Raw genomic sequence first — 11,765 nt, 5'->3', positions numbered from 1 at the left:
CAAAACGCTACTTATCTTTTTAAAGCTATCTTTTGTTGAGGAAACAACTGTGTTCTTTGCCACCGTATTATGACACGCAACAAATTACCACCGTACAGCCATCGTTCTTCCGATGTCGTAGAAATATTGATCTTCCGTTCTTTTACAATTTTTTTAAAATATTTATTTACTAGAATGCAACATCTGATTCAACATACCTAATGTGGTCAACAGTGTGGAAAACACATTCTTATTTTATTATTCTCAAGGACTGTAAGGTTAATGGCACCCGGTTTCAACAAGCAGAGCAGAGTTGATGATTGATAAATTGTTTACTATTGCTGATCTGTTGTTGTTTTTTATTTGTTTGTTTGTTTGTTCAATCTGTTGTAGCTTTATCCTCCCAAGCCTTACGTGATTGATGAGTGAAGTTAACTTTTCTTTTGTTGTACCTTTCGTGAGCGGGTTCGTTTGACGAGGGTTCGAGAACATCGAGAGTTCGCTCGAATTGATTCACTTACGGCTGAATGTGCATTTAAAAGTTAAAATGCCATGGTACCGTGGGTCACTTACCTTAAATCATATAAAAGGGAAAAAGTAACACCACTGCCGGTGACCTGTAAGTTATATCGATGGAGTAATGCTTATATAATCAAATATTTTCGTAACTCTTCTCTAAGCTAGTCACACATCTCTTCTTCACTGTTTTGTACTATCAGTTATCTCCTGTTTTTTTTATGTTTTAGTTTTATTTAGTTATTAATAAACTTCTGACAGGATTATTGCGTTCAAAGCTTTATTTTAAATGTTGCTCTTTATTAAAATAAATTATTTATTAAATTTAACTGAACATGTTTTGAAAAGTTTTTGAATTTAAATAAGAAAATTCTTCTCTTCTAGTAGCTACAAATATTTAAAATTTAAAACTTTCTAATTTAGTTGGAAAAACAAAAAGTGTAAGCTTCAGTTATCTTATAAGAATTTCCAAATATGAGATCCTCTAGGAAATGAACCAAAGCTCATGAACAGCAGTTTGAGTTACGAAGGTAACAAATACAGTGTGTCCTAAACATTTGATGATTTCTCCCCAAAAACCGTTCTCCCTAGTCGCGGAGGATTTTTTTTGCTACTGTTGTTTCTAGTTCTCTCACCTGTGAACACATGTGGTAGAAAACAGTTACTACCACGCTTCGGATGGTTTCCCATCATGTTTCCCCGCTGGGCATGTGCGTCGGCGCATTCCGGGCTCGGTTCGAATTCCCCCCACCAATCGTATCGCCCGACAGGAAGCAGACGGTGCACGAGCTGGCCTCGACCGTTGCTACCGATGGTGCTGGCAGCTCGCCTGTCAGTCTTCGGGTGTTCGTGCTTCCTGCATGGTAGTTTCAGTCCGTGAGTGTTTCTGTTCCGGGTTTTTGAACCAATATAAAATACTATCCCCCTCAATTACAACCCCCTTGGTCTCTGCAACCCCTCCAAAATACATATACACACACACACAAGGATTTAGGGGGTTTGATGGGTAAGGAAGGAAATTCGTCGGTACCGGTGGAACATGAGTTGTGGTGGATGTAGCAGATGTGTGTTTGATACTTCCATCTACACGTAGTTTCCTTGACGCATCATATACCGAAATGGTTTTTACCTTAAGAAAATGGTGTAAGGATTTGTGCAATATAATGCGTGTGATTGGAATACAACTGTGCCTTTTTACGTGTGCAGTGCAAATGTGGTTCTGCTGCAAATAAACCATTTGTCAAATTGGTTGTGTCGGTATGTGGAAATGTCAGATGAAAATGACAACATGCGTGAAGGTATCTGCGTTTGACACACCTCAGTGCGTGCGTCTGTATGTGTGGAGAGGTTGTCTGTGTAAGTGTATTTGCACTACTGGAAGGCAGATGAGCAGCCCAACAGGAACGAAATACCTTCAATTCTGGTGTGATATCCCTAGTGCTACTGCAACATACTGGATAGTGGCCTAAAGTGTACTTGGTAAAGCTTTTTTTGCCATATTGATCTGTAAAAATCAAGCGGAAAATGAGTGAATTATTGAAAATGGGAGCGGATCACATTTTCCCAGTGTAAGCAAATGTGTAAGACGTGGAAAAGTACCAATGAATCGAATCAAGCAACGACAACAACAAAAAAAAGCTTCCCGAAAGAGCGAGAGAGCATCCAAAGAGTATCCTGTGGGGTGTTCTCTCTGTTTCCCTGGTAATGCAAGTGTATGCTGTGTTGCATTCACTCCTTCTCGCCTATTGAAGGACGCTCAGCGTGTTGTGTTGCGTGGTGGTGTGCAACCCGACACGAGAGGGCGCTGGTAAGCAACGCTGTACTGGCAGCATAAGCTAAAATGTGACATTTCCAAGGGATGTAAAGAGAACGGAAAGCACACTTGAGTTTTCGCCCGTAGCATCATCACTATCACCAGTCAAGCCAGTGCATCTTTCGCTAGTGTTCGAGTAATAAATCGTTTGTGTGAGGTTTTTTTTTAAAAGTTTTTTCCGCACACAAAGAAGCGAGAAGTTTAAGGATGAAACTGCGTGTACGATTACAAACAGTGCCAATGGTGGAAAACTTGCACATCGTGCATTTGCAACCATGAACCCGGATCGGATCGACCTTGCCTTGTTGGCATAATTGTTTACAATGTGTTCAATGATATCACCTTGGATTGGATGTCAAATGAAGTGGAAACGTGAAAACAAATGGCTGCAATGGTGTAATCAAGTGTTAATTGCTGCTTTTTATGTGATGAGATCATACTCGACGTGAGCTTTAATATTATCTCACCACTCTAGACGAGTGACGTGTTTAATATTCCGCCTGTACGCTATGCGGAAGATTGAGCTATGGCTCTATGTATTTTACAGAAATACATAAAAAAGTGTGCTAGTGTAAAGTTTTACTGAATAGTGTGTAATAAAGTCTTATCATGTTTATAGTGTTTTACTGTCCAAGTGATATAAGCTGTTCCTGTTGGACGGAAGATTTTTTTTATTGCCGTTTTAAGTGTTAAAATATTGTTTAGTAAATCTGTCGTGTTAATCGTAACGTTTTTTTGTTAATGTTGTTAATTTCAGTTATAGTAAAAATTACTGACAAAGTGTTTCATGTTTATAGTGGTTGGTGTATTATAAAAGAAAGATGAAAAAATATTGGAATGAAACATGGTGCATAAAAGGTGAGATTAAAATGTTTTATGTGATATATTAAACTCTCCATTTTTTGTATATCTTAAGAACGGCCTGGCCGTATCAAGACTTTTTTTTACCACGTTGCAGGATTGTCCGTACCTGCTACGGGGAGACGGTCCGGATGGGATTTGATCCCCAGTCGTGCAGCCCCTAAACTCTCAATTTTCTATTGTAACATATTAAGCCTGTTCTATACTACATTAACACAAAAACTGAAAATCACGAAAAGGTAGTGTTTTATTAAAGATTTTACACTCACATTTACTGTCGTATTAATGCACAGCAAAAGTGAAGATTCCCTTTGAGTTGAGCTGATTTACTCAAATATCAGTAATTAAATAATATTTATATAAACATATTCAGTAAATCGATGAATCGAAAATCTAATTGTAGGTATCAGAAGCTAGCACAAGCTGATTATGTAATATTATTTTTTTTAATTAATAACTGTATAATGATTCAACTCATACCACATTGCACAAAAAAAATTAATTATTTTACTTTTTTTACAAATTCCGATAAATTTTAAAAAAAATTTTAAAATTGAAATTTCCAATAAAATTTTCCAATCAAATAAGAACTTTGTTTCAATCAATTCTTCCTTTTGTAGTTGTAAATAATTACCATCCAAAAAAACGGCTCTAACGCTCAAACCTTTTCCCATCTTACCCCATTTTCCATTTCTCCACCGTAACAAATCGATCAGTATTGAAAATGATCAGAAAAGTGACAACTGATTTGCTACACCGTACGCAAACGCCTCCCCAATATGGCTTAATCCCTATGCCGCCCGCTAGCCCTCACTGCTCACCGTACGTACCGGAAAAACTGGTTTCCGTCAACCGTAATACCTTTCCCAAACCATCGCCACGGTTCATCTAATCCCGGGCATTTTCGGCAATCATTATGTGAAAACCAATCGAGAGTGGCGGAAAGATAAAGGTACGTCATCAAGCGCACACCTTTCACTTCGATACCTGCACATAATGGATGGGTAGGACGGTAAGCACGAAGGGAAAGGGGAAAAACCATGAAATGTTAATTCCATCAATTCATGGAAGCCTACAACCAAGTGCTCATTATGCTTCATTTACAACCGCGATGAACTGAACGCTGATGGTTTGATAATGACGTGGAGCGTGGCCACGATGCTCCCAACCGAGCTGTGACTTTTCAAGCGTTCGCACAGGATGATCCCCAAAAGGATCATGGTTTTTGGTTCGCAGTTGAATGAGCTACCTTCTGGGGGAAGTGATAAATGTCGTTGTAATGGTACGGTTTACGACTGTTTTTGACCTGTGGCAATGTTTGCAAACGGTTGATGTGTGGTTAACCTATCAAAATATGTAAAAGTGTTGGTAGTGCACGGACGAAGAATTTCTACAATCTTTACCATACTTTTTTTTATCAAGCAAATTAGGCTCCACAAAAAGAACCCAATTTTATTACCCCCTTAACCCGGTTTGATCGAAAATGAATTCGTTTTGTTAGCATCTGAATACGCGATAAGATGTTTACAAAACAACCATATGTCGTGAAGGAAGCGTGCTCTCTCTCTGCAGCATGCAGCACGGACAAGATTACTTTAATAAATTCCACTTATCTCGCTTAAAGCGACAGATTTATGCGCACGAATGTACCATAAATTCCGGGTTGCGTTCGAAAGCGGGACCATTTTCAAGTTTTAATCAGCTTAACTGGAAGGAAGTCTAGCGATTTGTATGTATGCCGCATGTAAAAAATATATCATTATGCCATGATGTAGTGTTTGAAAATGGTTTGATGCCATATTAGAGAAACATAAGGCAACACAGTTGCTTGCATACTAGAGAGCAATTTTATAGGTTAAAATCTTGGAACAAATCTTTGAACAAATCCTTGAGCATTTTTTCTAGCTGTAACCTTATTCGTTTATGGTAGAGAGTGTTCTAAAACAGTGTTGATTTTTGAAAATGGTAACCGCAAAAACACAACACGAAAGAAAAAACAACATTATCACCCATTTTACCAGGCAACGTGACCGAACGAAAAACGCAAACCACATCTACACACCCACAAAACTCAATTTACCTGTCCTGATGAAGATACAATTGGCTTTTTCGAGGGGGGGTTTTGGTTTTATCAGATCCCTGTTAACTTTAACGATAATATGGATATTTTTCACTCGCCGCAATACACGAAACACAAACACACTTTGCGCCATGTAGATGTGAAGAAGTGTTTATACTTAAATATGTACGTTTCTGTCGTCGTCTTATCAAACAACGCCGGAATCCGGTTGCCAACGATGTGGTCGCTGTGGAGATTTGCTTTAGCAATTTCTTAAGACTTAAATTACAATTTACATTGAATGTGGGTTTTGGGTGAAAAATTATTTTTACTGTTATTGTGCCATTAGACAGCACGCTTCGGTGTTGTATTGGTCGCTGGCACACTGTGGAGGTAAGGTTTACCGATGTAATGAGCTAGAAAGATTAACTGACAGTATCGTTAAATTTGCGATAGGAATGAAAATTAATGACCGAGTGTTTGAAGATTATTTCATATCTATCCATTTATGCATTTTGAAGACTTTTCTGTATTTTACTTTACGGAATAGAATGGTTTATGTATTTTTAGATTAAATAATATATACTGTTATTATCACATATAACTCAAACAGAAAGTAAAATCAATATAGAAATGACTATAACCTGTATAATAAAATAATGTTCATAATTTATACAACACATCCATATCATCTACAAACAAGGATGTTCCGGATAAGGCTAAGTACAAGGAGGAATTGATAATTGTTAAAGTTGTACATAATTAAGATTTTTGATGCTGAAAATAGCCATATTCGTACATCGAACAATTTCTAGTTAACAGTTATAATTAATTGTATTTTACATATTACATTGAATTGAAAATCTCAAATGAATAGTAATAGGGAAAAATCCACATCAAATGTAGATGGAATGTGTTTTAAAAGAATAAAGATTTTCAGTACAAAATCGTTTTGTGATGTAATAAGGTACGATTTAATTCAAGAGAAATAAATCTTGAGCAAATTCGTGTTATTCCATATCCCTAAGAAAGATGCATAAGGCAAAAGGTATTAAAGTTTTAATTAGTGTTTAGGTTAGATCGGGTGTGATTTTTGTTTAGAAAATCATACGTAATAAATAGCAAAATAATACAGGTTTAATGTTTTTTTTCTTTTTTTACGAAAAGCACTCAGTATCTAACTTTCCTGTACCTCCGTAATTTCTATGGAGGCGCCTGGTGTTTTGTAATAATTATTACAGTAGAACGTCGATTATCCGGGGTGCTCGGGACCGGACTGATGCCGGTTAATCGATTTCCACGTATAATATTCCCTTAAATATCAAGGCCATTTACATATCTATACAAAGCGTATACAGCGTCTATATACTATACTATGGTGATCCTTTTGATCCTAAAAAAAGATTCTGGATCAAGCCAATTATTATCAAATAACAATTAAAGTTTAGAACGTAAAATAGAATCATTTCAAAAATAACGTTTGGTGATGATTTTAATAGTTTTAACCAGCCTGACTTCAGTACAAACGTTCACCACGGTTGAAAAGCTGTCACCTTTTGTCGCGCGGTTAATCCACCCGCCGGGTAATCCGCCCCCGTATAATCGACGTTCTACTGTATTTAAAATTTAAAGTTTGAGCTCTTAATTTTCGTTTGAGATGATGTTTGAACGAATTCTCAAGATTTCAAACGAATCCAAAAAGATTCATGAATCTCAAATGATTCATTGCCAAAAGACTTTTCGTTTTCGTGGGGAGAGGATTGGTTCTCGGGGGAGGAGTCTTTTCTAGCTTTCTATCGGTCCGGATGGGATTAGATACCCGATTATTTAGTCTGAGACCGGCGCCGCTACTACATAAACCATCGGGCTGTCCCGAAACTGTTCGGGCTCATGATTCCATGAGGATTCACGAATCTTCATAACAGAGATTCAGAGTCATTCATTCAATTCAAAAGTTCATCCAGATTCATGATTCTGAATCAGATTTACCAAACATTAGACGGTATTTGTTGTAGAAGCTTTAAATAGGATCGGACTTGCAGCTGTTCGTTTCTGTAACAGTGATCTAACTATTGTGAATATTAAAGATAAGTTAGTGAGATGTCTAAGATATCTACTAAGTTGTTTGGCTATACAACGTACTGTGAAGATTGAGAGAGATCTTACAAGTATCAACATGTAGAACATGAATATAGATAAATGTAAAAGTTTTGAAATAATTGCCACATTATTTGATCTTATCAAAGTAACATGAGCTTGAATCTTGTACGCGTTTTAAAACTTAAATACACTGTTTTATATTTAAAAAAATGAAACGCTTAAAGCAAAATGTGGGGCAAAATAAAATGTATTATGATCCTGTTTAACAACCCATTTGGTTCTGTTTCCGTTTGAACAGCTTTGCGAATGAAAAATTAATCCCCACATCGAAATACTTCAAAGCATTCACGTGAATCATCTAGATGATCCTTTACGATGGTGCGTGGCATCAACGTCCGGATAAGGCAGAGACAATCGCCAACGAAAAAAAAAGGTCCAAAATCCCATTGCGATCCTTCCGAAGGGTTTTGGTTCTGGTTGTTTTCGTTCGTTCCCGTTCAGCCGTTAGGTGACTTCAAACGCTTTTGAAGGATTGTGTTAGGTCTGAGTATAACGACAGCATAATGTACAGGACAGGTTTGTTTATCTCAATATAGTATAGAATATTTTACCAAAAAAAATAAACTACAATAATAACCAAACTTTATGTACATTCGAGACTAGATGGAACAGGGTAAGTTAAACAATGCTTACTATTACTGTGCAAGTAGTAATGAATGAAAAATAAACTGCTCGCAAAACCAAACACTGACCGATCCTTCACGTTTTTGGTTTAGCTAAAAAAACACACACACATTTAATGCACACATTGTTACAGAAAACGTTGAACTTGAAGTAAAACCAACAGTCAGAGGTAGTAGGACAGTTTAGTACGGTACGACAAATTGATTCCCTTCGCTTGTATTGTGTCCCCGGTCGGTATGATGATGCTCGTGATGATGTTCATACACGCAAAGGGACAATACTTTAAATCCGTTGGTTTGCTTTGGTTTTACAACGGATCCGAACGGTGCACTCCTTCTTCTCATGCAGTCGGCGTAGTGGACCCCGGTCCTGTGACAACAAAATCCGTAGATCCTTTCCCGGGGGTTGATGGGGAAAAAGCCCTCGAGACGGTAGACACAGATAATGCGGAGCGGGAAACCGAAACTGCCCGGGACACTCTAAACAGGATCAGTGAAATACCCCCGGGATATTGCAAAGGCAAAAAGGGTGCTTTTTTGTTGTTTGCATTTTTTTTGCATATAAAATACAACACCAAAAACGTACCAGACAACAACATTGCAGGGCGACAGAACTAAGCGCCCAGAAAAGGACCTTTGGGGGAGGATGTGTGTTATGCGTCTTTCTACGAGCTGGATCGGAAGTGCGAATAGCGAGCGAGTAAGAAAATAGCGGAAAGTGCTTCATTCTAGCCCATCGCAGGCAGAATTAAGGATCACTTCACATTCTGAACAGTCCCGGGGGAAGGATTAAACTGACGTTTCGCGCGTGACGCCTTCCCGTATACCGTGATGTAAACGTAAACGGGAATAGAGAAATACTACATGCGGACACAAACACGCACACAGACATAGAATAAGGAAATCAGCTCTATTCATCTGGCCGGGTCTGTATGGTCGGTTCATCCGTTTTCATCCGTAACGACCGGGCGAATGAGTTGGCACATCATCTGATGTAGCAAAGCATAATCACGTGAACCCTATTATTACCATCATTCAATTTCACTCGGAAAAAGTCCTTCTCCTTTTTTTCCTCATCCCGTTATTCATTCATTCATCACGGTCTCGACCAAGAACGGTTGAATATTTTGTTGTTTTCTGTGTTGAGATAAAGCTTTTACACGTCTTTTTCTCATGTTTCTCGCTGGAAGGGTTTCTTTTTGAGGGATACTTTTTCCCTTTAAATTCATAATCTACTTTTGCACATCCAGTCAAAATGTGTATTTAAAGGTTTCGCTTCATGTGTCGGCTAGTAAATTCTTTCTTTATGGAATACATGTTTTTGGCACTCATGTTTTGTACGAAATATTTCATCAGTATAAGTATTAACAACAATTATAGCTTGTTTTTTTTTTATTTGGACTGTTTTATTCCTACCAGCTTACACATCCCGTACCATCTGATGCTTGCTTCTGGTCGTTAAGTGCGATAGCGGAAAAAACGCATTTATCAAACGCGAAAATCTGCTCAGATCACGAAATTAAGACATTAATTTACCGCGTATTTCCTGCCCACAGACAGAATGATTGAACAGTGGCATTTATTCACAGATCTGATACCATTGAAAGTACAACATTTGTTCTGCATAGCATTTGTTCTGGAATGAAAATTAACTAACAATGCGAGGAGAAATAAATCGCTTAACTTTCACTTCAATATCAGTTACGGCAATTTTGAATGAAGAAGGCTTGTTCTACACGAAAATAAATAAAATAAATAAATTGAGTTTGAGTGAGTTAGTTAGTATTCTCCCTAATCTTACACACCTAAATCCTATCACCCATAATCCTATCTTTACAAAGGAGTTCAAGGAAAAATATTGCATTTCAGGTTCCCAATTGTGCCAGGTTAAGCAGACAAAAAATTCCACTCGAAAGTTTCTGAATAATGCACTCTTCGCAAATAGAGCTCTTTTCCATCAAAAATCATTTAATAAGGAGATAAATAAATATGAATTTTGCTACTTAGCTAAACCAGACTGTGGTGAAGAAAACAACTCAGAGATATTGTTGGTCTCCTATAGCGAAAGAAGTCACAATATTATTGGTCTTTATTTCCCTGTAATTTTTACATGAGAGAGGTCCGAAAGCGCGCCTGTCTTCCCTATTTATACTGTTTTCCCGCGCTCTATTATGTCGACTTCTGTCATAGTGTTCCGTCTTAAGCTCATATATGAAGAGCACTTATACTTAACTTGCTATAAAGTTTGATTCTTCATCTATCTCTCATAAACGCACACAACGACGCTTTCTTATTTACAACACACAACTAGCAAATGGTACAAATGACATAGATCATTATTCGAATTAGGTCAAAAGGACTCCTTATTGTATTGTTAAAAGGATGTTCCTGGTCATAAAATAAGTTATATTCAAAGTTTTGTCCAAGTTTTCAAACCGTATAGGGCAATAAGTATATTATCTAACTTTACTGGCAATTAAATCTTTTTGATGTCGGAAAACCATAAGGACGGCCATTTACAAGCACCGATGACATAAAGGTGATAGGAACAATCTTTCATTAGACTGGCCAATATGTTCGTAAATTCATTACCAGTCAGTCAGCTCAATAACACAGTACCGATAAGCGGCAGTTGTACATTTCCCATTTCCCCACGGCACATCAAAACGTCAATCGTTAGTAAAACTATCCCCTAGTTCACTTTCTCTATCCTTCGTCATTCCTTGCAATCGATGCAGAACCATCCGACAAAGTCCGGCCTTTATGTGTCTCTTTGAGTAATTGGATTATCTTGTTTATGAGTGATTCTTATCCGTAATCAGAGCAGTTGTGCTGTTGTGTCTTAAATGAGCAAGAATTCCGTTCAATACTGACTAGTTCTAGTTCCGATTTTTCCTTCCCACACCCACACTCAGCAAAATCCCTCAACACATTGAGCGATGTACCGATATGGTGGAAGATGCTTTTCTCAAGTGTAGGCAGATACGGGACCAGAAAAGCATATGTCTGTACTTGTGCTGGGTTCGTTATAGTTATACTGTTTCCGAAGCATCTGATTAAAGTGATGAGAAGACAGTTTTTTGTTTCGTTCTTTGTTTTTTGTTGCTAGAAATTCAACCAACTCTAGACGGCTTTGTTCGGCATGATAGAAAATTTATCACTTCAGACAAGGCCGAATCGGCCCAAAACGGCAATTTGGTTTGTCTGCAGTTTGTGAAGAACATTCTTCAACAATGTAGCTAAGTATTTCATCAACGTCTATCTAACCTTGGACAGAGGGTAATGTCATATGAGCCTATACGTTCCGAAAGTGGCAATTTACTCGACCTAGTAACCGTTACACGTCCATAAATATGTTGTTTGTAAAGCTATAAAATAAAATCAAACTATTTTCGCAATAGTTATATTATGCAAAACAAATCTACTCAATTTATCTACTTTACGCCGTTCTGTTATATTTTTATATTTTATCATATTTATTTTTATTAGAGACTAGGAACATTTGATAGCACTCCACTATTTCTGGTTCAGTACAATTAATTCTTAACAATTATAATGACAAATCACTTGCTTCGGAAACTGGAGTTAAGTTTTGTATTAATTCTAGGAATATTAAAAGAATTCTAGCAATTATTTGAACAGAAAAATTTCTAGTTGAAAATTTTTATTAAATGAAAGCAAAATTTATCACAAATTAGTTCATAATGGTACTAAAAATTCTAGTTAAACATTTATGTTGGCTCTTCCACAAAAT

General features: G+C 37.2%; 1 protein-coding gene across 6 annotated transcripts in view; it reads left to right on the top strand.

Annotated features, from left to right (window-relative positions):
• Nucleotides 1-946: 946 nt before the first annotated feature.
• LOC125760550 (neuroligin-3) overlaps nt 947-11,765 on the top strand; it is an 83,649-nt gene continuing 72,830 nt past the window's right edge. Inside the window, exons 1-3 of one of the 6 annotated variants that reach the window (XM_049420787.1) lie at nt 1,325-1,371; nt 2,856-2,901; nt 3,066-3,166. The gene's annotated coding sequence lies outside the window, so the exon portion shown is untranslated. The other 5 variants (XM_049420789.1, XM_049420784.1, XM_049420785.1 and 2 more) reach the window with 5 other exon arrangements.

This window comes from Anopheles funestus, chromosome 2RL (genome assembly GCF_943734845.2).
Source record: "Anopheles funestus chromosome 2RL, idAnoFuneDA-416_04, whole genome shotgun sequence".
Lineage (NCBI taxonomy): Eukaryota > Metazoa > Arthropoda > Insecta > Diptera > Culicidae > Anopheles > Anopheles funestus.
This window is presented reverse-complemented; position numbering and strand designations above follow the sequence as displayed.